Source organism: Cavia porcellus, unplaced genomic scaffold (genome assembly GCF_034190915.1).
Source record: "Cavia porcellus strain 051 isolate PalLab524CR breed Dunkin Hartley unplaced genomic scaffold, mCavPor4.1 scaffold_23, whole genome shotgun sequence".
Taxonomy (NCBI): Eukaryota; Metazoa; Chordata; class Mammalia; order Rodentia; family Caviidae; genus Cavia; species Cavia porcellus.
The window spans coordinates 35,931,634-35,955,638 of NW_026947506.1; the positions used below are offsets into that span (position 1 = coordinate 35,931,634).

At 38.7% G+C, this 24,005-nt stretch overlaps 1 protein-coding gene and 1 pseudogene across 3 annotated transcripts in view; both read left to right on the top strand.

Annotated features, from left to right (window-relative positions):
- Positions 1-24,005, top strand: part of Cyth3 (cytohesin 3) — a 155,753-nt gene that overhangs the window by 61,590 nt on the left and 70,158 nt on the right. The gene's annotated exons all lie outside the window — the stretch shown is intronic.
- Positions 1-24,005, top strand: part of LOC134472490 (large ribosomal subunit protein uL23-like) — an 80,140-nt pseudogene that overhangs the window by 12,329 nt on the left and 43,806 nt on the right.

A 24,005-nucleotide genomic window follows, 5' to 3' on the forward strand; every position in this document is an offset into this window, starting at 1 on the left:
GGTTGTAGTATTGCTTCTTCACCAGGACTGTGGTGGTAGGCTTTGAAGGGAATGGAGGCAAGTGGCACAGCTTCTTTTCCTTGGGCCTGCAGAGGCTGGTGTACTGTGGGGTGCAGTGGCTTCTCCTCAAACCTGCAGTGGTGGGTCTGGTTTTCTAATTTTTGCTGGATTCCTGGATTATTTCTCTCCATGGGCTTTAAGTCTTCAGATCTTTTCTGGATCCAGGGAACTCACTTTCTACCTTTTCCTCTTCTTTATGTTGCTACATTCTAGGTTCTGGACATCAAATCTTGGAGAGGCTTTCTCTGCCGCTCACTACTTTGCTATCCTTCTGCAAGTCCTTGAAAGAAATTTAATTCTTTAGGGAGAAGTCTAGTCACCTTGAAGTTTGGTACAGGCTTGCTCAAGAGTTCTCAATTCAGAAGTGTGCCCTGGGTCCCAATATCTTAACCTATGATTGGCAATTCCCTTCACAGAGAACATTTAGTAGAAAAAGTTCTTGAATCTCAAGAGCTCAATGTGGGTGGTTTTATCTTGGTTTTAGCTAGGAAACAGAGGTGAGTTCTTTGGTGACTGGAAATTTCAGGAACAGATTTCACAGGTGTGCTCTTTCCTTAATTAAAAGAATCATAAAAAAAAAAAATGTAAAATTGTGGGCAGTCAGGGGCATTCCCTGCCACCTGCCACTGGTTATAAGGAGTTAAGGCCAGATTGGGCATGTTCTCCACATGCTAGACAGGGAATTTTTTGCACAACTCCTTAATTTTATGACTTTAAAGTTGAAGCTTTTCTTTAGTTTCCCTGAAAACAATCCTCTTTGTCAGTGATGATTACATCCATCCAATAAATGAAGATGGAACCATAGGACTGTCACAACTCCTTACTCCTGACTTTGTGGCAGAGTTTGTATAAATCCTGGTAGAAAACATCATGCAGCTAGTTCTTCCTAATTGTAGTAATCTTATAAATGTGGGATCGGAGAGTCATCTTCTTCCACTCTTTGGCTGTGTGATTTTAAAATTTCTGCCTGTTGGTTGTACTTGATCAGTCATTGAGGATGTTTCAGATAATTCCTCTAGTTCAAAGCAGAAGTTAGTCATTGTAATGTTAATGGTTTGTTCTGAGAATTTGCATGTACTTTCTGTATACTTCAATTTTCTCATATTTTAAATGAACCCTTAAAAACTCAAGTACAATTGGAGTATCCATATGAAGAATTTATCAAAATCTTGAACAATTAGTAGACATTCAGCATGTCAGTCATCAGCGTATTAAGATCCTAGCTTGTCCACATTTATATTTCGAGTTAGAATTGTTGTATTTGGATTTAGGAAAAACTTGTGATTAGCAATATGAGTGTTCAAATCTACAAAATATGAAAGAAAGGTATGCTACCAACGTACTATTTACCAGTTATTAAAGTTTTACTGTAGTTTAATCTTTCTTCCACATATATTTTTAATGACACTTTTCTTTTTTGTGGGCAAGCCATTTGAAAGTAAGTTACAAACGTTACACTCTTCCCTTAAATATTTTAGTACTATATTTATTAACTGTGGGTAGTCTGCATAATAACAGTCCTCATATTTCGTTTTTTCATCCGTACCGGGGATCGAACTCATGACTGCCTACTTGCAAGGCAAGCGCTTATGCTGCTGAGCTAAATCCCCAGCCCCAACAGTCATCATATTTAAGAAAATAATAATTGTAAAGTACCATTTCACATGTAGCTCTACTCTACTTTGCTTTATTTTTCCTAACATGTCTTTTAGAACTATTTTTCTTACATAGTTAGGCTCTAGTTAAGATTTATATCTTAAATTTAGTCCTTTTTTTCCACTTTTTTGAGGAATGCAGGCCTTTTGCCTAATAGTATTTATATCTTACAGAGCAGATCATATATATATATATATAAACAGAAGAGATAACTGCTTTAGTTTCTTTAATGTCACTTTTTATTATAAATATGTTAAAATCATCTGTTTGTTTCAAGGTCAAACTTAGACTCACTTTTCTTGTTTTTTGGTAAAAGTGGATTAAATTGATAACCAAAAGATGTTACTGAATGGCTCAGATGTCAGTGGAATATGTGTGTGGGTGAATTTGGAACAGACATGTACAGTGGTTTGTTAGCCCTACACCCCATATGGAGGTGATTAGTTAGCTGGCGTAGCATAATACAAATTTTATTTAAATATTTGGCCATAGTTTTATAAAGAGGTGAACTTTAGAACTGGAAAACTTAGTAAGACAAACTGTAGTTACACCATACAAAGGGGTTGCTTTTGTTGTCAGTCTTTGAATAAAGAATTAATCTTCACTCTCCTACAAATGAGTCTTTTTCTTCCTTCCCTCGATACTTTCTTGTTGGTGTTTTAAAAGAAAGTAGGTTTAGCTGCAGCTGAGACTAATACAGGATCCAGCTGTAATGTTTTTGTTGTTGTTCTTATATCCGGTGATGGTTATAGCAAGCTCATTGTATGAAAATTCAGTAAAGGAAAGGGCAGGGTGGAGAAAAAAATGACACTCTATAAAAGTATTCAAGAAATACCCACAGGATGTAGGAGTCTCCTTTTCAAATGATTGATTTAAATTCCATTCTGAAATATTAACTTTATTTGTGACTACAACTGTAGATATTTTTAAGTTTTTGCCTTTTAATATTATGTACACACTGTATAACCAGAAAGTATATATGAGGCTGACACATTTTTTTTTCAGTAGGAGGCAGAAAACAGTAATGCATGAGAACCCAGAGGACTTGAGCCCTACCAATGTAAAAGAGGGCAAGGACTCTTTAAAATACAGGATTGTTACGTTCAAGCTAGAATAGAGACAGCAACAATTTGTGTAAGAAACCCAGGTTCTCTTAAATTTTTTTCAATAATACCCATGTTTATTCATCATCAAACAATTAAATACAGGATTAGCAGTTCAATAAAATTTTAAATTTGGATATTTGCTTCAGTGTATTACCATAAAAGCTTCTCATCTGTAAGTCTTATGGGGATCAAGTATATATTATCACTTGATAGATGAAGATGACATGTCTTAAAATAATTTTTTTAATAGTATAATGATCACAAGACTAGTGTTTTTCACATACTTGTATGTGTCAAGCATTTTATTTCTTTTTTTTATGTTGGAGGGTAGTTTACATTTCTCATATTTCTTCTAATTGTAGCCAGACATCCTGTGTGGGGGCTATTTGAGACCAGTCCTGCCTGTGGTGAAACCATGTGGTCTGTAATAATCTTCTGAGTTAATCTTCTTAGATTTGATTTTATGAGCAGGTTTGCTTGAAACCCATACACTATGATTAGATGATTTTTCTACATTTCTGTGGTTCAGGACATCAGCAATACATCTATTATTTAGTGCAAAAATGTTGTTCGATATCTGAAAGCTATTTAAACTTTGAAGAAAAAACAAACTAGTGGTGCTTTTGTGGATGTAGCATATGAGCATTGTTGGCTGAATATAAGGAAAGAATCTCCCTTAGAGATTGTTGCTGGATCTGTGCCAGCATGACCAATGTTTGGTACCCTTTCCTATTTTATAGTAAGAGGAATTCATTTTCTTGGTTCTCATAAGTTTCTGTTTTTGGCCTTACACTGAAAGGCATATTTTCTTTTTGGTACTGGGGATTGAACTCACAACTCAAGCTTGCCAGGCAGATGCTTAAGCCACTGAGCTAAATCCCTGGCCTGAAAAGGCATACTTTCATAACCTTTCTAGACCTCTTTTTCCTGCCCCACCCCGCCTCTTCTCTTCTCTTCTCTTCTCTTCTCTTCTCTTCTCTTCTCTCCTCTCCTCTCCTCTCCTCTCCTCTCCTCTCCTCTCCTCTCCTCTCCTCTCCTCTCCTCTCCTCTCCTCTTCTCTGCTCTTCTCTCACAGCTCTGGAGATGGAACCTGGTCCTTGCATAGACCAGGCAAGTGCTTATCACTGAGCCAAATTGCAGCCCTAGTTTTTCTTTTTAACTCGAGAATAGTTTGGTAGCTTTTCAAATCTATAAATGTGTGGCTTGCTGTCCTAGTTAGAATTTGAGGCCCTATATGTAGTCTTTAAAAAAATTTTTTTTATTGGAACATGTTTGTAGTACATGATTATATTTCTCTGGGAAATTGATACATTACGCTTTTTTTTGTGTGTGTCAGGAATTGAACTCACAACTGGGCGCTTGCCAGGCAGGTGCTTATGCTGCTGAGCTAACCCCTTGGCCCCACAGTTTTTTTTCTTCTCCCTCCATCTCTTGGTCCTCTTAGTTTTTGCAAAAGGTATATATTTCATTGTTTCCTATGATCTTTTACTTATTCTGTCAATGTAGTTTTGGGCCTTACGAAGTTTTACAAGAATAAGGGACTGTGTTTTTTTGGTTTGTTTGGTAATGAATGATAGGTATTTTTTTTTCCAACATCCATTCATGATTTTTTTTCTTTCAAATCCATTTTATGTTACGAAAAAGAAAAAAAAAAGAGGGACCAGGGATTTAGCTCAGCAGCATAAGCGCCTGCCTTGCAAGCGTGTGGTTGTGAGTTCAATCCCCAGTACCAAAAAAGAAGGAAAAAACTAAAACAAAATTTCAAAACATGTCAATCAGATTTTTTTTTTTTTTTTTGATACTGGGCATTGAACTCATGACCTGGTGATTGCCAGGCAGGCGCTTGTGGCTTGTGCCCCTAAGCTAATTCCCCGGCCCCAGGGGATTTAAAAAAACAAACAAACAAACAAACTGTAATTTCATGTTTATAATAGTCACCCTTTTAAATAATACAGTTGAGTGATTTTTAGTATAGTCAAAGTTGTGCAGCTATTAACACTATCCAATTTTAGCATATTTTTACTGCATGAAAAGCAACCCTACTGCTGTTAGTTGTCATTCTTTCCCCTCTCTATATTCCCAGCAACCTCGAATCTACTTCTTGTCTGTGTGTCCTTTGCCTATTCTGGACATTTTACATAAGGCCTTCTTATGCTTTCTGCCTTTTTACATCTGGCTGCTTTTATTCAGTAGGTTCATCTGTGTGTGTGTGTGTGTGTGTGTGTGTGTGTGTGTGTGTGTTTCTCAGGTTTGTAGTTATTGTAGCTTGACTCAGTATCAGGTACCTGTACTTTTCCCATGAGTGACCTGAAACTTGGATTGGCTGTAGGGTTGGGAATGGGTGAACATTTTGCACACTTCTGATACATGTGTTCAATAAGTGTGTTAATCGTGGCTACTGTGCTGTTCTGAATAAGGTTTTTAAGTTTGCATGTGTTTTCTTCCCACTGAGAAAAGTTGAAATTTGTATATTTGGTGAAGGACCAGCTTGAATCCTTGATGTTGTATTCTCTTTAGTTTTATCTAAAGGGTTGCATCTGAGGTAGAACCATGTTTTCGTTAGAAAACATTTACTCTCTGAAGACCAATATATGAGTTCAAGAACCTGTATTTTTCCCAGGGAGATATGCTGAAATCTGTTAAAAAAAATGACGGTTCTACTTCTCAGAGATGCCAGTATGATCCCATTGGTGAGCACAGGACATCAAACTTTCACCCCTCTTCATTCTGAAATTCCAACAAATGATTGGAAAGTGATAAAACTTTTTATAATAGAGAGACTGGGAAAAAGGAAATGAGGAAATTGGAGAAACATTGAAATTATAAGATAAATAATTTCTGCATGCATGATGACTATGATTAATAACATACTTGAAATTTGCTAATTTTCAGTATTCTTTTTTTTTGGTACTGTGGATCGAACTCAAAACTGCATGCTTGCAAGGCAGGTGCTTATGCCACTGAGATAAATCCCAGGCCTAATTTTCAGTATTTTTACCACATACATGATAACTATGTGAGAGGAGGACTCTGTTAATTAGCCCAGCTGTGATAATCATTTCACAATATCTACAGTCAAAACGTCATTCTGTATACCTTAAATGAAATTTTTATTTGTCACATAATTAATAGCAGTGAAAAGGGGTCAGGGTGGACAGGGAGTAAGGAATCTTTAGTAGAGTGGAGTTGGAAGAAACAGGAAATTGGAAACCAGTGAACATAAAACAATGAGAATTTGGAGAAGCAGAATTTCCTTTCAAGGTCCTGCTTAGGTTTCAGCTCACATAGACAGTATGGGAATTATGCCACATACATGGTAAATTCATAGGTTGTCTGGAGGCTGTCATGCCAGAAAATGCTTTGCACTTTGTCTTCTGTTCTCTTGTCTTGTTTCTCTTGAGGGCAGCAGTTGATTGTTTTTAACCCTCAAATTCTTGTTTGTATAGATTTACCCTGTGCCTTCCTTTGTGGATGGTGCATGCCTGTAATTTCAGCACTCAGGAGCCTGAGGCAGGATTACTGAGAGTTCTAGGTCAAACCAGGTACATAGTTCAAGGCCAGCTGAATTATATAGTGAGACCCTTTTTATAAACAGGTAGATGGATCAAGTTCCCTGGGTGGTCCTATAGATATACACCAACGTGAATATATAAAGCTACTTGGAAGTTTTTGTTTTTGTTTTTGGTCTTCTGGGGACTTTTCATTCTGGTGGATGCCTTTGGACAAGTCTTGCTCTGGAAACCAGAAAGTGATGCATGATACATCTTCCTATTCAAGAGGGACATCTAGTAAGAGAAAAATCTTGCACACTACACTAAAAGAAGCCACTCACCTAGCTTTGTCTCACTTTTAAATATGTACAGACAGCAAGGATCTCCAGGTGGAGGAAAAAGCCCAACAACATAAAGAGAAAATTTAATCCAAAATTTCTCTAGAAGGAGTAATTACAAAAAAGGGAGAATTCAGAATATAGAACAATAGTTTAGAAAGTAACCATTGGCAGTTTCCAGGAAGCATGTGACTTCGCACTAGAATTTGTCATACTTCCTACCACTCTTTTGACCAAATCACCAGCTGCAGATAGAAGTGATTGAGGAAGAAAAAATTAGGTGCAAAGCTGAATCATAATAGATGGGATCAGGGTGAAGAAAAAACCAGGGCCTTGACTTACTGCTATTTCCTGAGAACTCAGTGCAGGAATGTGAGGAGGAACATTGGATGTTAGATTGTCTTTGCTAACTTGGGAGAGAAAAGAGTGAGTAGGTGATCTCAAGTGGCCACTGGGCAGCCAGGAGTGGGTTTATTCTGCAGCAACAAGATTCAGGAACTGCAGGACTGGAGCCAAAGGACACACGTGGCTTTCACCAGGTCAGACTACCAGCGGTCTTCCTTGACATAGCATTCTTCCTCCCTGGAGCAGTGGAGCAGTATCTCATCTATCTGGAGTGGAAACCAGGTTAGACAGAATTAGGTACAGGCAGCAGAAGCAACATGATGGGTTTACAGAAGGGGATTTAGAGAGATGAAAGACCTGTGGGATGAACCTGAACCACCCTGGAATGACTAGTTCACTTTATAGTGTTGGTTTTATGGGCTTGTGCCACTGAAATAGGCTTGTTTATAGTCTTTGGGTATTATCTTTCAGAGTATATCCTGTATATATGCAGATTTCTCTGAGATAAATTTTTAGAAATGGAATTCTTCAACATCTTCCCACTGGCTTGAACCACTGGTGGTAGATGCATAACTGTCCAGTTGGGTGGTTTGTACCATTGCTGGAACAAATGGGTCTAATCACTTTTGTCTTTTTATAAATAAAATTAATACAAAACTACCTAATGGGACAGTAGTTCAAATCCAGCAATGATACATAATTATGGCCCCAACATGAGCTTGTTAAATGTCAGTGAGTGCTGGGCATGGTGATGCATCCCACTACTCAGTAGGCTGAGACAGGAGAATGGCTGTGAGTTTAAGGACAGTGAGGGATACATACAGTAAATCTCTTACTTTTGAATGAGTTCTGTTCTAGGAGAATTGTTTATAAGTCAAATTCATAACCTAGCAAAGTACACTTGTGAAAATCTGGAACTTGAGTTTTTGTAAGTTGGGTAGTTACTGTAATGGATTCAAGACCAGTGTGGAATATTTAGCAAAAGCCCGTCTCTCCAGAAAAGGAAGAAGTTTATAAATGTTACTGACTTCCCTCCACTGACTCTGTTTTACTCTTTTACTCTCAACACTTAGAGACTATCTTCATTTTTCATAATTTCGTCAACAATATTATATCGAACTTTTGAATTTCTGGCAGTCCTGATGGGTCAAAAATAGTACCTTAATGTAGTTTTTATTTGCTTTTTTCTCATTATATGTCCACTTACTTACTGGGTTCTTCCAATTTCTAGAAGACCCTTTTAAATTAGGGAGATTTGGTCTCCTGGGTTGCAAATGTCATCTGGTTTGCCATCTCTTTTCACTTTGACTTTTTGTTTGCTTAGTGTGTGTGTGTGTGTGTGTGTGTGTGTGTGTATTTGCATTTATGTTATGCAAAAGATCCTGCTTCTTTGTGCAACCCAGTATATTTATTTATTCTCTGGCACCTAAATTTTGATGCAAAAAGCCTTTCTTTATTCCAAATTATAAAAAGTTTTACCCGTGTTCCCTGTTTTCTTTCTGTACTTCTGTGGTTTAATTTTCTACATTTAAATCTTTTGAATTGTATCCTGGTGTATATAGTGAGTTATGAATACAGGTTTATTTTCTTTAAAAGGCTACATTGTTCAGACACTTACAAAGTTCACCTTTACCCTGTTGCCTTTATTACATACTCAATTTACATCTCATTTGAGACTTTCTGGCCTTTATATTCTATTTCATTGGCTCTTTGTATTCTAGTTGCTCACAGTTTTCCTTACTGAGGTCATGGAATTTTACTATCAGTTAGGGTTAGTCTCCTTCCCCTTCATTTTTCTTTATTTTCAGTTTCCATGGCTATTTGTTTGCTTGTTTTTCTGTATGAACTTTAGAATCTGCTCATCTACTAACAGAAAACGAATACTTCTGCTTTAATTCAAATTGTGTTAAATTTCTAAATTAACTTAGATATTATGAAATCTTTATGATGAATATTTTTCCAAGAATGTGATGAGCTGTTTTACTTTTTCTTAGTTTATTGTGTCATTTAAGTGTGTTAATGTTATCTTTCTACATGAGTTTTATACATTTATTATATTTATTTTACATATTTGATGTTTTATTGCTATCATAAGTGTTCTTTTTCACTTCATTGTCTAGTTTATGAAAGCTGTTGGTGAGTGTCTATTTTGTATCTGATTGACTTAGGAAATTATCCTTTTTTTGCATGTTAAATAATTTTAGGCAAGTAACCTTATTTTTAAAAACAGCTTTTTGCACTGGGGATATAGCTCAGTGGTACAGCACCTGCCTGGCAAGCACAAGGTCATAAGGTTGATTCCGGGTCCCCCCAACCCCCTCCCAAAAAACCAAACCAAACAAAACAGGCTTTTCATTGGTTCTCTTGGATTTTCCACATGTGTAACCATTTCTTTGGCAAGGGATAATTTTATATTTTTTCTAATTTTTATTCTTAGTTTAGTATCTTGTTCAGTCACGTTGGTCAATGAGTTCTGCTTTGAAAATGTTGATTTTTAAGAGTCCAGTGGAAATGTAGGTTTGGAGTTTAGGGCTGGAAATCAACTTTGGAGCTTATTAATTTAAAGATGGTGGTTAAAACGCTGTGAACTTAAGAGTTTGCTAAGTGGGAAAGAGAACTGAGAATGGATCCCAGCAGTTGTGGGTGATGACAGGCAGAGATTGTAAAGACTGGTCTTTTTTCTTCCCTTTTAACAGACTTTATTTTAGAGCATTTTTAGGTTCATATCAAAATTCAACAGAATGCATAGAGTTGCCATAGAAGAGAGTTGCCTCTCTTATCTGTGGTTTTACTTTTCTGATATTTCGGTTATTGATGGTCAGTTTTGACGTAAAATATCTAGAAATAAACGGTTAATAAGTTTTAAATAGCTTTCATTATAGTATATTGTTAATTTCTTATTGTATCTAATTTGTAATTTAAGTACATGGGCATAGGGAAAAAGTGTTATTTAGAGTTTGGTACTATCTGCAGTTGTAAATATTCTCTTAGAACCTGTTACCTGAGGATAAGGTAGACTACTGTGCTCCCTTCTCCTCCCACTGCAGTATATTGGAATGTTTGTTAAAGTTGATGAACCTACGTTGGTCATATCACTATGACCCAGAGTGTAGTTCACAGTAGATTCACTCTTGGTGGTGGGTATTTGGGTTTAGAAAATGACAAACCCAAATGATGTATGTCCTACCCTTATAGTATCTGACAGAGTACATAGTATTACTGAAGGGCATTCTCATTAAAATTTACTTTGCTTACTTAGTATACTTACCATATGCCTAAGTTATATGTTGTATGTCTATATTAAGCATAATACATACTATATTTCGATAAGCATACTCCTTCCATTAGTCTTTATTGTGTCTTATTTTACTATTCTTTTAGACAATGTCTCACTTTGTAATTCAGGCAGTCTTTTGTTGTTGGTTTTTGAGACAGGGTCTTGCTATATAGTTGAGGTTGGCTTTCAACTCACTAGGTAGCCCAGGCCTGAACTCAGGGCAGTCCTCCAGTCTCAGCCTCCCAAACAGTAGGGTTACAGACATGCACCATCACAGCTGGCCAGGCTTGTCTTGAAATATATAGCTTAGGTTGATCTCCTGCCTCAGCCTCTTGAGTACTGTAATTACAGGTGTGTGCCACCATACCTGACTTGTCTTGGTAGTAGTCATTTTGTTTATCTTTCAGTATTTTTTCCTCAGACTGTTCTTTCTTTTTAAAAGAAAAGTAAATAATTTTTTTCTAGTGAAAAGTGTTTAAACAATTATTTGTAGAGAGGAGTTATGCACCAATGGGAGCCTAAAGGCTGTTTCTTTTGTTTACAAATGAAACAAATAGCAAAGATTTACATTAAATTTTTTTATAGAAATGAACTTAACAAGCATGCATTTGTGAATTTGATCCCTGGTACCGATCAAAAAAAAAAAAAAAAAAAGAAATGAACTTAAAAAGCAATGTATTTACTCTTAAAATATTAATAATTCAGTCCTATGCTGGTTGCAACAAGTGCTGAAGTCATCTCCTGGAGTTAGATGATAGCCAACCCTCTAAGGAGTATTGATAGACTATAATACTATCTTAAGATACTTCAAATGAATTTTCTTCTATCAATTAGAATATTACAGCAAAAACCTTCATATCTTACTTATAGCTGACTCTGTACTTATTGCATAACATCTCAGCCAAATTAATGTGTGGGCTGTATTCTAACAATAGAGGGCAGATATTTTCATGAGGGTCATTAAATCTGTTCCCTCTTGAGTTTTGCCATTTTGGTCATCTCCGGAAATTGGATGACTTTTGAGACTTATTAGAAAAGTGGAAAGACATTTATAGGCATCAGATTCCTATGTATCGCTTGGAACTAGAAGTAGAACTGTCTACCTGACGATAACTCTTACGAGCATAAATAATGTTTTTAAGTAGAAACCAGAACACGATGGGTGAATGTTTAGTGCTTCACATCAGTAATTAATGTCATTAATGGAGGAGGTTTGCTTCCTGCTCCCATTATCAGGTGGGGACATGAGCGGTTCTCTGAAAACTAGAGTTCTGACTGGCCCCTAGGCAACTGTTGCACTCCTGCTTCCAGCACCTGACCCACACAGTTGTTGTCTGCATTCACAAGGACTGTGAAGATGATTGTATCATCGTGCTCTTGAGAGGGCTGAAGCTACACTTTCAAAGTGTTGATGTGGTGAGCCGTTTGTTCTTGTGTCAAAAGATTTTTCCTTTGACTTATACCTTTCTGAGATGCTGCTTCTCCAACAAGCATGCATTTGCTTTGGTAGGAACCTCTATGAAGTTGTTGCCTGAAGAAACATATTCATGTCTCCCTCTCCTTCTCTTTCCCTTGCCTTGTTCTCTTCTCCTTTTTCTCCTCTCCTTCCTTTTGTGTCACCCTCTCTCGCCCCTTCTTTCTCTCTAGCATTCTGGGTAGTTGAGGCCTGGGTGAGTTTGTGAGACCATGTCTTAAAATATAAAAGATAAAAAAGGGTTGGGGATGTAGATCAGTACAAGGGTCCTGGGTTTAATCCCTAGTACTAGGAAAAAAATTAGAAGCTGATCTAACCATAAGAACTATTGACCTCAAAGCAACTGTTTATTCATTGTCTTTTTAAAAATGAATAGTTGTATCTTTATTCAGTTGTGTTAGAAGAGAGCCTTCATTTCTAGAACATTGAGAAATTTGTAGATTTTGAAATTCTCTTTTGAACTGTACTCCCTAGCAGCTAGATACAGGTACTGTATAGAGTTGTAGAGAGAGCAAAGACTGTACACCTGGGGGCTGGGGATTTAGCTCAGTGGCATAAGTGCCTGCCTTGCAAACAGGCAGTCATGAGTTCAATCCCCGGTACCGATAAAAAGGAAAAAGACAAAAAAAAACCCACAAAATCCAAAAAAACTGTACACCTGAATGTGTCCCCAGTGGCTTCATTTTTAGACATGAAGAAACTACTATATGTAAATGAGCAACAGGATACTGACAGCTGTTGTGTTGACTCACATGAGGCACTTAATTTTCACTTCAGTGCAATATCTATTAGGTGATTGTCCTAGTCACTTTCTCATCCTTGAGACATAATACCCAACACCCACAATTTAAAGAAGAGAGGTTTATTTTGGCTCATGCTTTTAGTCCATGGTTGGCCAGCTCCCAAAGCAGAAGGCATGGTGGAAGGGCGTGGTGGAGGAGAAGCTGGGCATATCATAGTTATAGTGGCCTGGAAGCAGAGAGAAGGAAGAGCCTGGGAAGGAGATTTGCCCTAACAGTAAGTCAGCTTTATAGTGCCCCAATAATCTAATCATCTTTTATAGCCCTGCCTCTGCATGAAGCTTGTGGGGGACATCAAGATCTAAACTGTAACAGTGATTTTCAGGTATAAGAAAGAACTTGTGGCAGGTTTCTGGGAATGATGGAGTGAAAAAAGAGGGAGCGGCTGCCCTCAGCGAATTTCCTTGAGGATGACATGTCATAACTAGCTGAGACATGGTGTATGAGTCAGCCAGCATTAAGCACAGGTGCTGCCTCTTAGTTTTGACTGTAAGAATCAGGGTGAAGGTGGCAGTGAAAACTTAGGAATAAGAATGATTAGGCGTTTTGTGAGGAGGAAAGTACTATGCAGGGCAGAGCATGTGTCACTAGGGCTTTGGTGGGAAATGAAGTTGAGAATAGTTAGGACTAGATAAGAAAGAGGCACTTAAATGAAGGACCCAAAGCTCTTGTTGTTTTGCAGAGTAGTTGGGGAAAAATCACTGATAACTGAAATGACTTTCTTTACCAGCTTGGTCCACATTCTTCTTTCATGAAACAAATCACTCAAGCTCTCTCACATTATTATTATTATTTTTTTTTTTGTCTTTCTCTTTTTTATCGGTACCGGGGATCGAACTCATGACTGCCTGCTTGCAAGGCAGGTGCTTATGCCACTGAGCTAAATCCCCAGCCCCTCTCTCACATTATTGATTAGCTAGAAGTCCAGTATTTCTTTTGGGATAACTCTTATTGACGTTGGAACACTCCTGTAGAACTTCAAGGATGCATTACATCCAGAGGAATTATTCCTGCCATGTATTAGAGAGAAGGAGAACCTTAGAGCTGCAGTTGTTTCGGTTACACACTCAACTCTCCTTCCAAAGTCAGGTATGGTGGTGCATGCCTATAATCCTTTAGAAGGCTGAGCCAGGAGAATTGCTGTGAGTTTCATGCCAGCCTAGGGTACGTAGTTCAAGGTTAGCCTGACCTACATAGCAAGACTACTTTAAAAAAAGAAAAAAAAAAAAAAACAACAACAGGAAAAAAAAAACCTCTCTTTTTTGAGGTATAGCAGCTTGCTTGAGTTTGTGGGGCCACTAGGAGCTTCCAGTTGTAAGATCAAATTGTCCAAATTGTGCTGAGACAACTCTGTCCATTAGCATTCAGGACCCATGACTTAAAGCCTAAATCACCCTCTGATGGTGACTTCCTGAATTTTTTCTTTTTCATGCTGTTGGAAATTGAACCCGGGGAGCACTGAACTATATCCCCATTTCTTTTTATTATTTTATTTTGAGACAGGATCTCACTAAATAGCCAGGCTGACCTTGAATTTGTAATCCTTCTGCCCCAGTCTTCCAAGTAGCTTGGATTAGAAATATTAGATCCCTTGTCTGGCCTCTATCCGTGCCCGCGGCAGGCCTCAACTGGGGACAACAGTGCATCAGATTTTCTTTGAACTTTTAGTTCTAGGGGGTTTCTTGCTCTAGGTTCAGAACCAATAGTGAGATTTAAATTCTTGGGAAGCTGAACCTTGATCAGAAGAAAAATAAATCAGAAGATAGATTTATTCTTAGCACAGGGCAGTGGGTACCTGCTTGCCTGGTGCTTGTGCAGTGAAAAAAGGGCTAACTCAGAAAGCTCTCCATTGTTAACAAAACTCTTCAGTGGCTTCTGACATTTGTGAAGGTCTCCCTTGTAGGACTATGGTATACACATGATAAAAGCTAATTAGTAGTGAGATGACTTGACCAGCTCTGTGCCTTAGAAGAATAGCTGTATGGTGTTGCAGTGGAATAAATGTCTATATCTCCCAAAGTTGGTTTGTTAACATCCTACATCCAAGATAATGGTATTAGGAGTCAGGGTTTTGGTAGCTGATTAGGTTATGAATAGGATCATAAGTGCCCTTATTGAAGATGCTTCAGAGAGTGTCTTTGCCCCATTTACTTTGTGAGAACATGGTGAAAAGATGCTCACCGATGAAATAGGAATCTTCACCATATATTGAAGTTTCTCACACACTGATTTTGATTTACAAACTCCAGAACTGTAAGAAATAAATTTCTGTTGCTTATGAGCCGCCCAGTCTAAGATAGCTTATTAGAATATCACAGATAGGACTAAGGCAGTGGTGGTGAACTTACGACATACATGTTAGTGCCGACTGTTTGTTATCCTTGAAAGCTCTGAAAGGTTTGCCATCACTGGACTAAGGTGTAAGTATTGGAATAGTGATAAGGTCTTGAAATAAGTAGAAGCTGACTGGAACTGTAGGTGAATAGGCATATTTACTATGTTAAAACAGTAGAGTTGTGTTATAAAGATAGAATCAATAGCATTTGGTGATCTTTTAGCTGTGGGTCAAAGCTAATGCTTGTTTAATGTGGTGGATGGTAATTTGAATAGGAGAAACTGTGTAGAGGAAAAGGTAATGAATTGCTTTGATGGCATACTGATACATCTACAGGATCTCATAAGATATATGGTAAGAGGTTGGATATGGTCTTAGTTACTTTTCTTGTTGCTGAGACAAAATACTGAAACTCAAAGGAGTAAGATTTAGTTAGCTCACAGTTTGTAGAAGTTTCAGACCATAATTGACTGACTCCAAGGCAGAGTGGTTTGGCAGAGGGGCAGCCATTCATGGTAGTGGAAGACAGCAGAAGTAACAAGAGACATTCATGGTAGTGGAAGACAGCAGAACTAACAAGAGAGTGAGATAGACTGACCTTTTTCTGACCCAAATATTGGATGCAGACTACTAACACTAGGGTATGTACAACACTCACACTGTTAATCCCAGTGTTGGACTATGAATCAATCACAAGCTCTAGATTTAGCCACCTTTGAAAAGTCTTTCCTGGCCACCCCATGGCTTCATGAGTCTTTGAAGGGACATCCAGATATAAACCATAACATTCTACCCCAGCAACCCCTCCAACTCATGTACATTCTTTTATGCAAAAGGCATTTAGTCTTTCTCAAAGGGTTGCCAAAGCCCAATAGTCTGACCATTGCTGAAAAGTCCAAGTTCTGTCTCCTTTGAGATTTCAGGCAAACTTTACCCATTAGCCTCTGTATAAATGAAAAAAGGCAAACACTTCCAACATTCAATGGCACAAGATAAACATTTCCATTCCAGAAGTTACAGATGGGGATACAAAAGAATAGGACCAAAGCAAGTCCAAAATCTAGCAGGGCAAAATTAAGTTCCATATGCAGCATCCAAGGCAATCTGTGGTAGGATGTGAACTCCAAAGGATTGGGTAACTCTATCCCTATGGTACAGCTGGTGGTTATAGCTCCCATGCCTTCTCTCTTGGACCTGCTGTGCTCTCTCCTTGCAGTTTTCCTCAGTGGACCCATACCCCTGGCTTCTCTTCTGGTATCTCCACTGCATCTTTAGCTTCATACTCACAACTTCATACTGTTTTCCCCCAGGGGCATATATGCTGGTCTTCCCAGATCTTCTGAAATTGGGTGGAAGCTTTCTTGACTCCACAACTCTTCAATTCTTTATGTACTTAATAGTAGCACCATGTGGATGATGCCAAGGTCTGCTGCCAGTTGGAGCAGTAGTCAGGCTTCCTCTTGGCTGTAGGGGTTAGGGGTTGAGTGCTTCAATTGCTGAGTGCTCCAAATCCAGTTCTGAGGGACAGTTTCTTTGTGCTGCTGCCATTCTGAAACATGGTGCAGCAGCCATCGTTCTGGAACATGGTCCACTGTAGCTTTCTTCTCAAAGCAAAGTCTTTCGCTTTTGCAGTTTTGAGGCTTCCAAGGGTGGAGTCCTGCTGCTGCTTGTGATGCCTTTAGGCTATCTTTTCTATTCTGTGTTTCATTTAACAGTCAAAATCTCCTCTGCTCTAGCTTTGCAGTCCTCAGTTGTATTGGAGCTTTCTTTCTGGTCAAATTCCTGTTTTAAATCATTTTGCTGGGCTTCTTGTTCTTTTTTTTTTGTTCCAGGCATCAAACTCATGACCTCATGCTTGCCAGGCAGGTGCTTGTGCCGCTGAGCTAAATTCACAGCCCCCTGGGCTCTTCATTCTTGATTCTCAACATAAATCTGGCTAAAGGCCCTCAACAGTAACCATGCCACGGCTTCTACATTAGGCTGTCTTGGAATTTGTTCTGCAAGATAAATTAGTCTGCTGCCTTCAATCTTAGGCTCAGGCAAACTGTTTGAACAAAATGCAGACAAACTTTCTCCTAGCCATAACACACATCATCTGGAGTCTGACAGCCAATCAATGTAAACCTTTTTCCCAACTGAAACCTCCAGAGTCTGGTCTTTACCAGCATATCTCTCTCTCTCTCTCTCTCTCTCTCTCTCTCTCTCTCTCTCTCTCTCTCTCTCTTCCTTCCTTCCTTCCTTCCTTCCTTCCTTCCTTTTTCTTACCAGCAGTATTTCTATTAGCCTTCTAGTCTTCTAAGCTTTGACCAAAATCTCCCTTGCAGTGCAGCTTAAGGCATTCTAGCTCTGCTTTTTCAGCCAGCTTCTCTGATTCTTTCTAAACTGTTTGTACAAACCATTCCCAAAGTTTCCTGAATCACATAGGAATAGTTACAGCAATAACCCCACTCCACTGGTAGCAAATTCTTTTTTACTTTTCTTGTTACTGAGACAAAATGCCCAACACCCATAAGAAGGAAAGGTTTATTTAGCTCACAATTTGTAGAGGTTTCAGTCCATAATTGACTGGCTCCAAGACACGTTAGCTTCACAGAGGAGTGTAATTAATGGCAGAGAGAAGACAGCAAAAGCAACAAGAGAAGAGAGACAGACAGATGGACAAACCTGTTTCTGTCCTTCATATTGTATGCAGACTACCTGCCATAGAGCAGGTGTAGCACTCACACCCTTTTTTTCCAGCATTGGACCATAATCAGTCACAATTCAGCAGCCTCCGAAAAGGCCCCCTGCCCATGACTGCAAGAGGCTTTGGGGAACATTGAAGCACAAACCATAACAGATATACTGGTGGCATCAGTACTCAGGTGAGAGATGAAGTTTTGAAAGCATAAAATAGGAAAGAGAAAATTGAGACTAAGGAAAGTTGCTGACTGAGAGATGAAGTTTTAAGTAGCTGCAATATTTGAGTTTGGGAAGAAAGAGGAATTCTGGAATAGCTGAGGTAGATGAATTCTAGAAGAAAGATAGGTAGAAGTGATGGGAAAGTGGTTTCTAGTGACCAGAGGAGTACTTGAAGGCTGCAAGGAGGTAGGAGTTGGGATGCCACGTGTGCCAAGGACCATCACCAATAGGCTGGTACCTGAAAACAAATGTAGGTATCTGTCAGGATTCTTTGTTGCAAATCTAGAAGATGGTTCTGGCTAATTTAAGATGCAAGAAAGTCATTGGAAGGATATGGAAAAAGTTACACAAACTGCAGGAAGTCTAGAGAGCTATGCCCAGAAAACTGATCATAGGCAAGGGAGGTGGTAGTTTGAGCCATAGCCACAGCCAGGCCACATGAATGATCTGTCTTAAGTTACCCTGTGATTGTTGCAGCTACCCCCAGTGGGTCCTGGCTCTTGGCTGTCACTGGTAAAATGATTTCAACATGCCCATTTGTTTGTTGGGTTTGTTTTGATCTGAGCCCTTAGCAGTAGCATGTGATCAGGAAAGTTCATTATAGCTGGGCTCAAGGAGAGTTAGGGTGTAAGTCTTTTCTTTCCATGATGGCCGGTGGTCCATCATACCAGGCTTTGTTGTCCAGTTTTCACTGCTATTTGTGGTGTTGTAGGAGCAGGGCAGTAGCAGTTGGGAAGAGTGTAGTTGGAGGATGGGAAGTAGAAATGCCAGATAGCCTTGTGTCTTCTTGTTGGTTACTTGAGTGTTCTAAGGCTGGCTGTAGACTGAGCTGGTTGTGTAACTGGGTGTTTCTTGTAGTTGAGATACCTTTTAAGTCTTTGTGCTTATTTGTTCCCCTCGCCAAGAAACTTGTCATGGAGGCCACTCTTCATCTGGCCAACTCATACTCCATTTGTCCGCTAGAATTTATCAGCATTTTGAACTAATAATGTTTCAGTGTTAGATGGCATCACCTAGACAGTGTAAGAGGAGGGCAGAAGCTCAGATAGTTTGTTTGCCTTTGTGTTTTTTCTACTGTAGGCAGCACTGCCTGGAAGAGAGCAGTGTTTAGTATCTGATGAAGTGTAAGGCATAAGTTGGTGGAGGGGAGTGGGAAAATGGCTTTCAGGATTCTAGGGAGCCAGCAAGTCAAGACATTGAGGGGAAAATGGAAATACTGGTTAGTAGGCTGTGAAAACATCTCTCTGTGGAACTCTGGGTATGTTTGGGTTACTTGATACACATAAAACCCTTTGCTTTTTTTTTTTTTTTTTTTTTGGTATTGGGAGTTGAACTCACAACTTCATGCTTGCCAGGCAGGTGTTGTGCTGCTGAGCTATATCCCAGGCCCATAAAACCCTTTTTTATTTCAAGATGGAAGTAACATTGTGGATCTTTTTTCTGACTGTAAAAGTGCAAGTTCTTTACAAATTTCAGATAATTACAAAGGAAAAATAACTACCTATAAACAGTGATAAACAATTATCACCGTTTTGGTTTGTGTAACTTGACTTTTCTGTGAATGGATACAGTCTTTTTGAAAACATGAATCAAATCTTATGTACTTACAGAAGGTAAAATACCCAGTTCTTTTGTTTAAACACTATGTGGTAGATGTCTTGTCATGTTTGTAGAAGTCTGTGTTGTCACTGCATGGCACTGGCATGTTCTGTGGTATAAAGGGATGCTGCCTCTGCTATTGTGTCATGCACATAGGTGTACATTAGATACACTTAGATACACTTTGCACAACGTGAATTCTGCTATGATAAACATTTTTCATATTATCATTTCAGTCCCCCAAGACACAGAACTTTGTGTCTGGTTACTGATAAGGTAGAATCCAAGTTAGGATCCTTATTTTTGACTAGTTTTGTCTCTTTGTGTTTGGCGTTAGTTCTCCATTCACCTAAAGTTCTACTTTTTCCCTCCAAGAGTACAGTAGTAGGTATTTTAACTTTAGGTACCTGAGGCTTTGCTTTAAGGAGAAACTTATAAAGTTTCCAGTGAATGATATTGATAGTAGTTGATATAATTGTAACAATGCCACAATCCTAATAATAAGTATATCACTTTTCATTTATACTGTGAACTTCTTTGTAATTCTCACCATAGCCCTTGAGGTGGCTAATTACCAAATGAGAAAATTGAGGCTTAGCCAGATTAAATAACCTGGTTAGGCTCAAGAGGGTGGAGGTGAGCTGTTGGATGTGTGGTTGCTGGGGTCAGCCTTGGGAAGCATGCTCTGTCTGTTCCCTATCTCTCACACAGTAAAACACACCTGAAAGTGGCAAGATACAGTTTTTTAAAAAAAATAAGGTTAAAGAAACACTTTTATTTTTTGGCACCAGGGATTGAACTCATGACCTTGTGTTTGCCAGGCAGACGCTTATGCCTCTGAGCTAAATCCCTAGCCCGAAATACTGTTTTAAACAAGGAGCAGAAATGCTTTGTCATTTTTTTTAAAAAAGACACTTAAAATTAAAGTATAACTACTTTTCTTTCTTTGACTATAGATGAGTAGCAGACAAGAGAAGCAAATTAGTAGGGTATCTTCCTTCCATAGACAGCTTTAATAATTACCCTTTTCTCTTGGATTTTCCTCTACATTTAGCTAATTGAAGTTTCACCTTGTGTTCCATGATTTTATTCTGTTACTGGACAGCTGTTAAACATCTGTTACTTTGTGCTCAGAGAATGTGCAGTTGTTCTTGTGTCTGTACAGTGGCTCTCTGTATCCTGTTTGTATGTGTATTAGGAACTTTCTGAATGGTCTTGTACAACCATGGCAAAATGCCTTATGCTTTCCTTGACATTGCATTCTCAGTAATTTGCTAATTACCAATAAAAATGTCTAACACAATTAGGTTCTTCTTCCTACTAGAGAAGAGGATAAGACAGAGTGAAAGGAGGGAGTCTCCTATAATTAAAAAAAAGGGCAGATTTTACATTCTGCAAAATATGGCAGTGTTCTCGAGTGTGAGGGGATCCTTTTGTGGATCTGGATTGTGGGAGGGATTGATAGAAAGTGTGGGAGGACACTGCTCAGAGGGGAAGCAGCCCAGATCTCCAGAAGCTAAATGTTAAAGTTGAGCATGGTTTGGATGCAGATAAGAAGTTCTTTTGCCTCCACTACTAGCTTTAAAAGTGTTCGTTTTTTATTTGTAAGGTCATGTGGGAGCAGTTTCTTTGCTCTCAGCCTGATTCTCTCAGTGTGGTCTGACCCCTGTATCCTATCCTCCCACACAATTTGAGAATTTGATTCTTTTCTCACAAAGCCTTCTTTCCAGTTTTTCTCCTTCCCCCACAAAGATGTTGGGTTTGGAGTTAAGTATTTTGATCCGAGCCTTGGGTTTAAAGTATGGTAAGTGTGTTTCTTTGGGGCCAAATACACCAAAAAGTGTGAGTTGTGAAGCAAATGTATGGAAGATGTCTCTCAGCTCGGGACAGTATTTTTTCTTTTATGAATGTGCTTTATTTAATGTGATCTTTTTAAAATTACCTCTTTGGAAGGGTGATGGTCAGAAAATGAGAGGGAATAATTTCTGGGCTGGGGATGTAGCTCAGTGGTGTAGCATTTATTATTATGTATAAGATGCTGGGTTCAATCCCATCACGGGGGAGGTAGGTGGTAGAGAGGGAAAAAAAAAATTTCCTAGACCATTCTTCTATGACCCTTGGATTAGCAGAGTTAAATACTTAAGAATATAAAATAAAGAAAAACTTCAAATTCTTACATTCATTATTAAATAATTTTTAAAATAAGAGCACCTGAGTCAGAATAAACCTGAGCCTAAAAAGAACATACCTGGTTCTTTTTAAAATTCTATCCCAAATTCCACATTTTTATAATTAAACAGAGGCCCATGTAAAGAACGGACAGTCATACTTTTGGGAAAGTTATCCATTTCAGCTGTGGTTTATTACGGTTACTTGACCATTGCCATGGGATTCTCTGCTTTAGGAACCATCAAAACATTTTCAGTAAAGTTTGTGAGAGATTGTTGGTTTAGAAAATACACAAGGAAATTGACAGCTCATTTTGTTGGAGGAGTACTAATTACTGAAATCATAGGTGATGTGAATGCTTCCCTTTGCATTGCTGATGCCCCCAACCAAAGGCCTCCACCCTTGGAAACTGCCCCCAAATTAAAGTCTTCACTTTGGTACTGTTTTTAGTGAGAATGTTTCCAAGCTTGATGTTTGTTATAGGATCTGGCTGGTTCCTTTGCGTAGGTTTAGAAATACTCCTATTTTTAGTTTACAGAATTTCCTTTTTCTTCTTGGGGCCAGGGATTAAACTGAGGGCCTCTTGCATGCTAGGCAAGTCCTCTACCACATCCTCAGCCCAAGAATTTAAGTTAGGAAAGACTGTTGAACTTTATCAAATGCCATTTTTCCCATGTAATGAGATGATTAGATGTTTTTCATTATGAACCATTTTATGCTGTTTGATTTTTAAGAAAACCATTTGCACATATTATATCCACTGGCTTGAGACTTACAATTCTAAACCACTCATTTCACCAGCAGCATTCTACATGTGTTTGTCCTTGAATTTGATTTTTTTACTTAAGTCTGTTCCTGTCTGTTTGTTTTGTAACTATTCTCGCCTTTCTGGGCTGTTAGTGATTTATTTGTTAAAAAGCTTCTCATTTCATGCATTTAGAGGAGAAGGAGTACATACCCATGTACCAGCTCTGCCCTCTCAAACAGGTTTCCAGGACTAAAATTACCACACTTTTTTGCCTAATTTCTGCTCCATAGGATCTTTCAAGTTCTTATAACTTATAGTTGTTGTATTGTTATTTTTTGAGATCTTGATGGAGTGACAGTGTTTGAAACTGCATTACAAAAGCTGGTGTTGTGGGATGAAATTTTGGTAGCTGACTGGAAGGTTCATGGGGCCTTGCTGTGGAGTGGCTGGAATGGTTTGTCTCTCAAGCTCGTGATTTTCAGCCTAGACTGCATACTTCACCTTCTTTGCTGAGCTGTGAGATAAAAACTGGATGACTATTCCTGATTTGCCTGCTGTGTCCTAAAATAGTACTCTCCCACCCCTCCCCCATCTAAACATTAAATTCCTCAAATGTTCTACCTTTCAGATGTTTGTGAATGGGAAATAGAATGCCAGATGTTCTGCAGCTGCATCTAATCTGTTGAAGGAGGGAGTTGTGGTTCTGGCTTCCTGGCAAGGAATGAGGAACATGTTCATTGCTTCTTTAGTGAGTTTAATGAAGAATATAGTTTGTGAGTGTGGCTGGTGATAGGTGTGGGAAGACCTTTTGATCTTTATGGGGAGACTGCTCAGATTTTTCCATTTAAAAGGAGCCAATTACAAATGAGTTTCCTGCCTCCTTTCCTTACCTTTCTCTTTTTTTCCTCTCTCCTCTTCCAGAATGCTGGGATTCCAGGTGTTCTCTACCATGCCAGATTTCCCCCAGCACTACTTGATGTAGAGTTGTTAAATAAAGGGCCCATGTTATATCATGGGTTATATAACGATGGACATTTCAGGTATTTTTTTAAAATTTAAATATTTTTTTTTAATGCTGGGTATCAAACCCAAAGCCTCCTGCATGCTAGGTGAGCTAACCCTGTCACCACTTAGCTATACTCTCAGCCCTTTTTTTTGTGCTTTTCCTTTTTATCGGTACCAGGGATTGAACTCACGACTGCCTGCTTGCAAGGCAGGCACTTACGCCGCTGAGCTAAATCTCCAGCCCCTTCAGCCCTTTTTAAAAAGTTTATTTTGGTTAAAAAAAAAAAACGATTTTGGTAGCCAGTCTCACTAAACTGCCAAGGTTGACCTTGAATTTGGGATCCTCCTGCCTTAGCTTCCCAAATAGTTGCTGTTATAGGTATGTACCTCCACACCCAGCATGATTTTTTTTCTTTGTTTAACAACAAACTTTTTTTTTTCCTTAGAAAATAAAACCAAAACAGACTGGGTGTGGTGACACCCAAAACCAAAACAGACTGGGTGTGGGTGGCTTGTAATCTCCACTCTTGCAAGGTTGAGGCCAGAGGATTGCTGTGAGTTCAAGGCCAGCATGGGCTACGTAGTGAATTCAGGACCAACCTGAACTACATAGTGAGACATCCTCTCAAAAAACAAAACAAAACAACAGTATTTAGATGGGCATGGTGGTACATACCTATAATCCCAGCATTTGATAAACT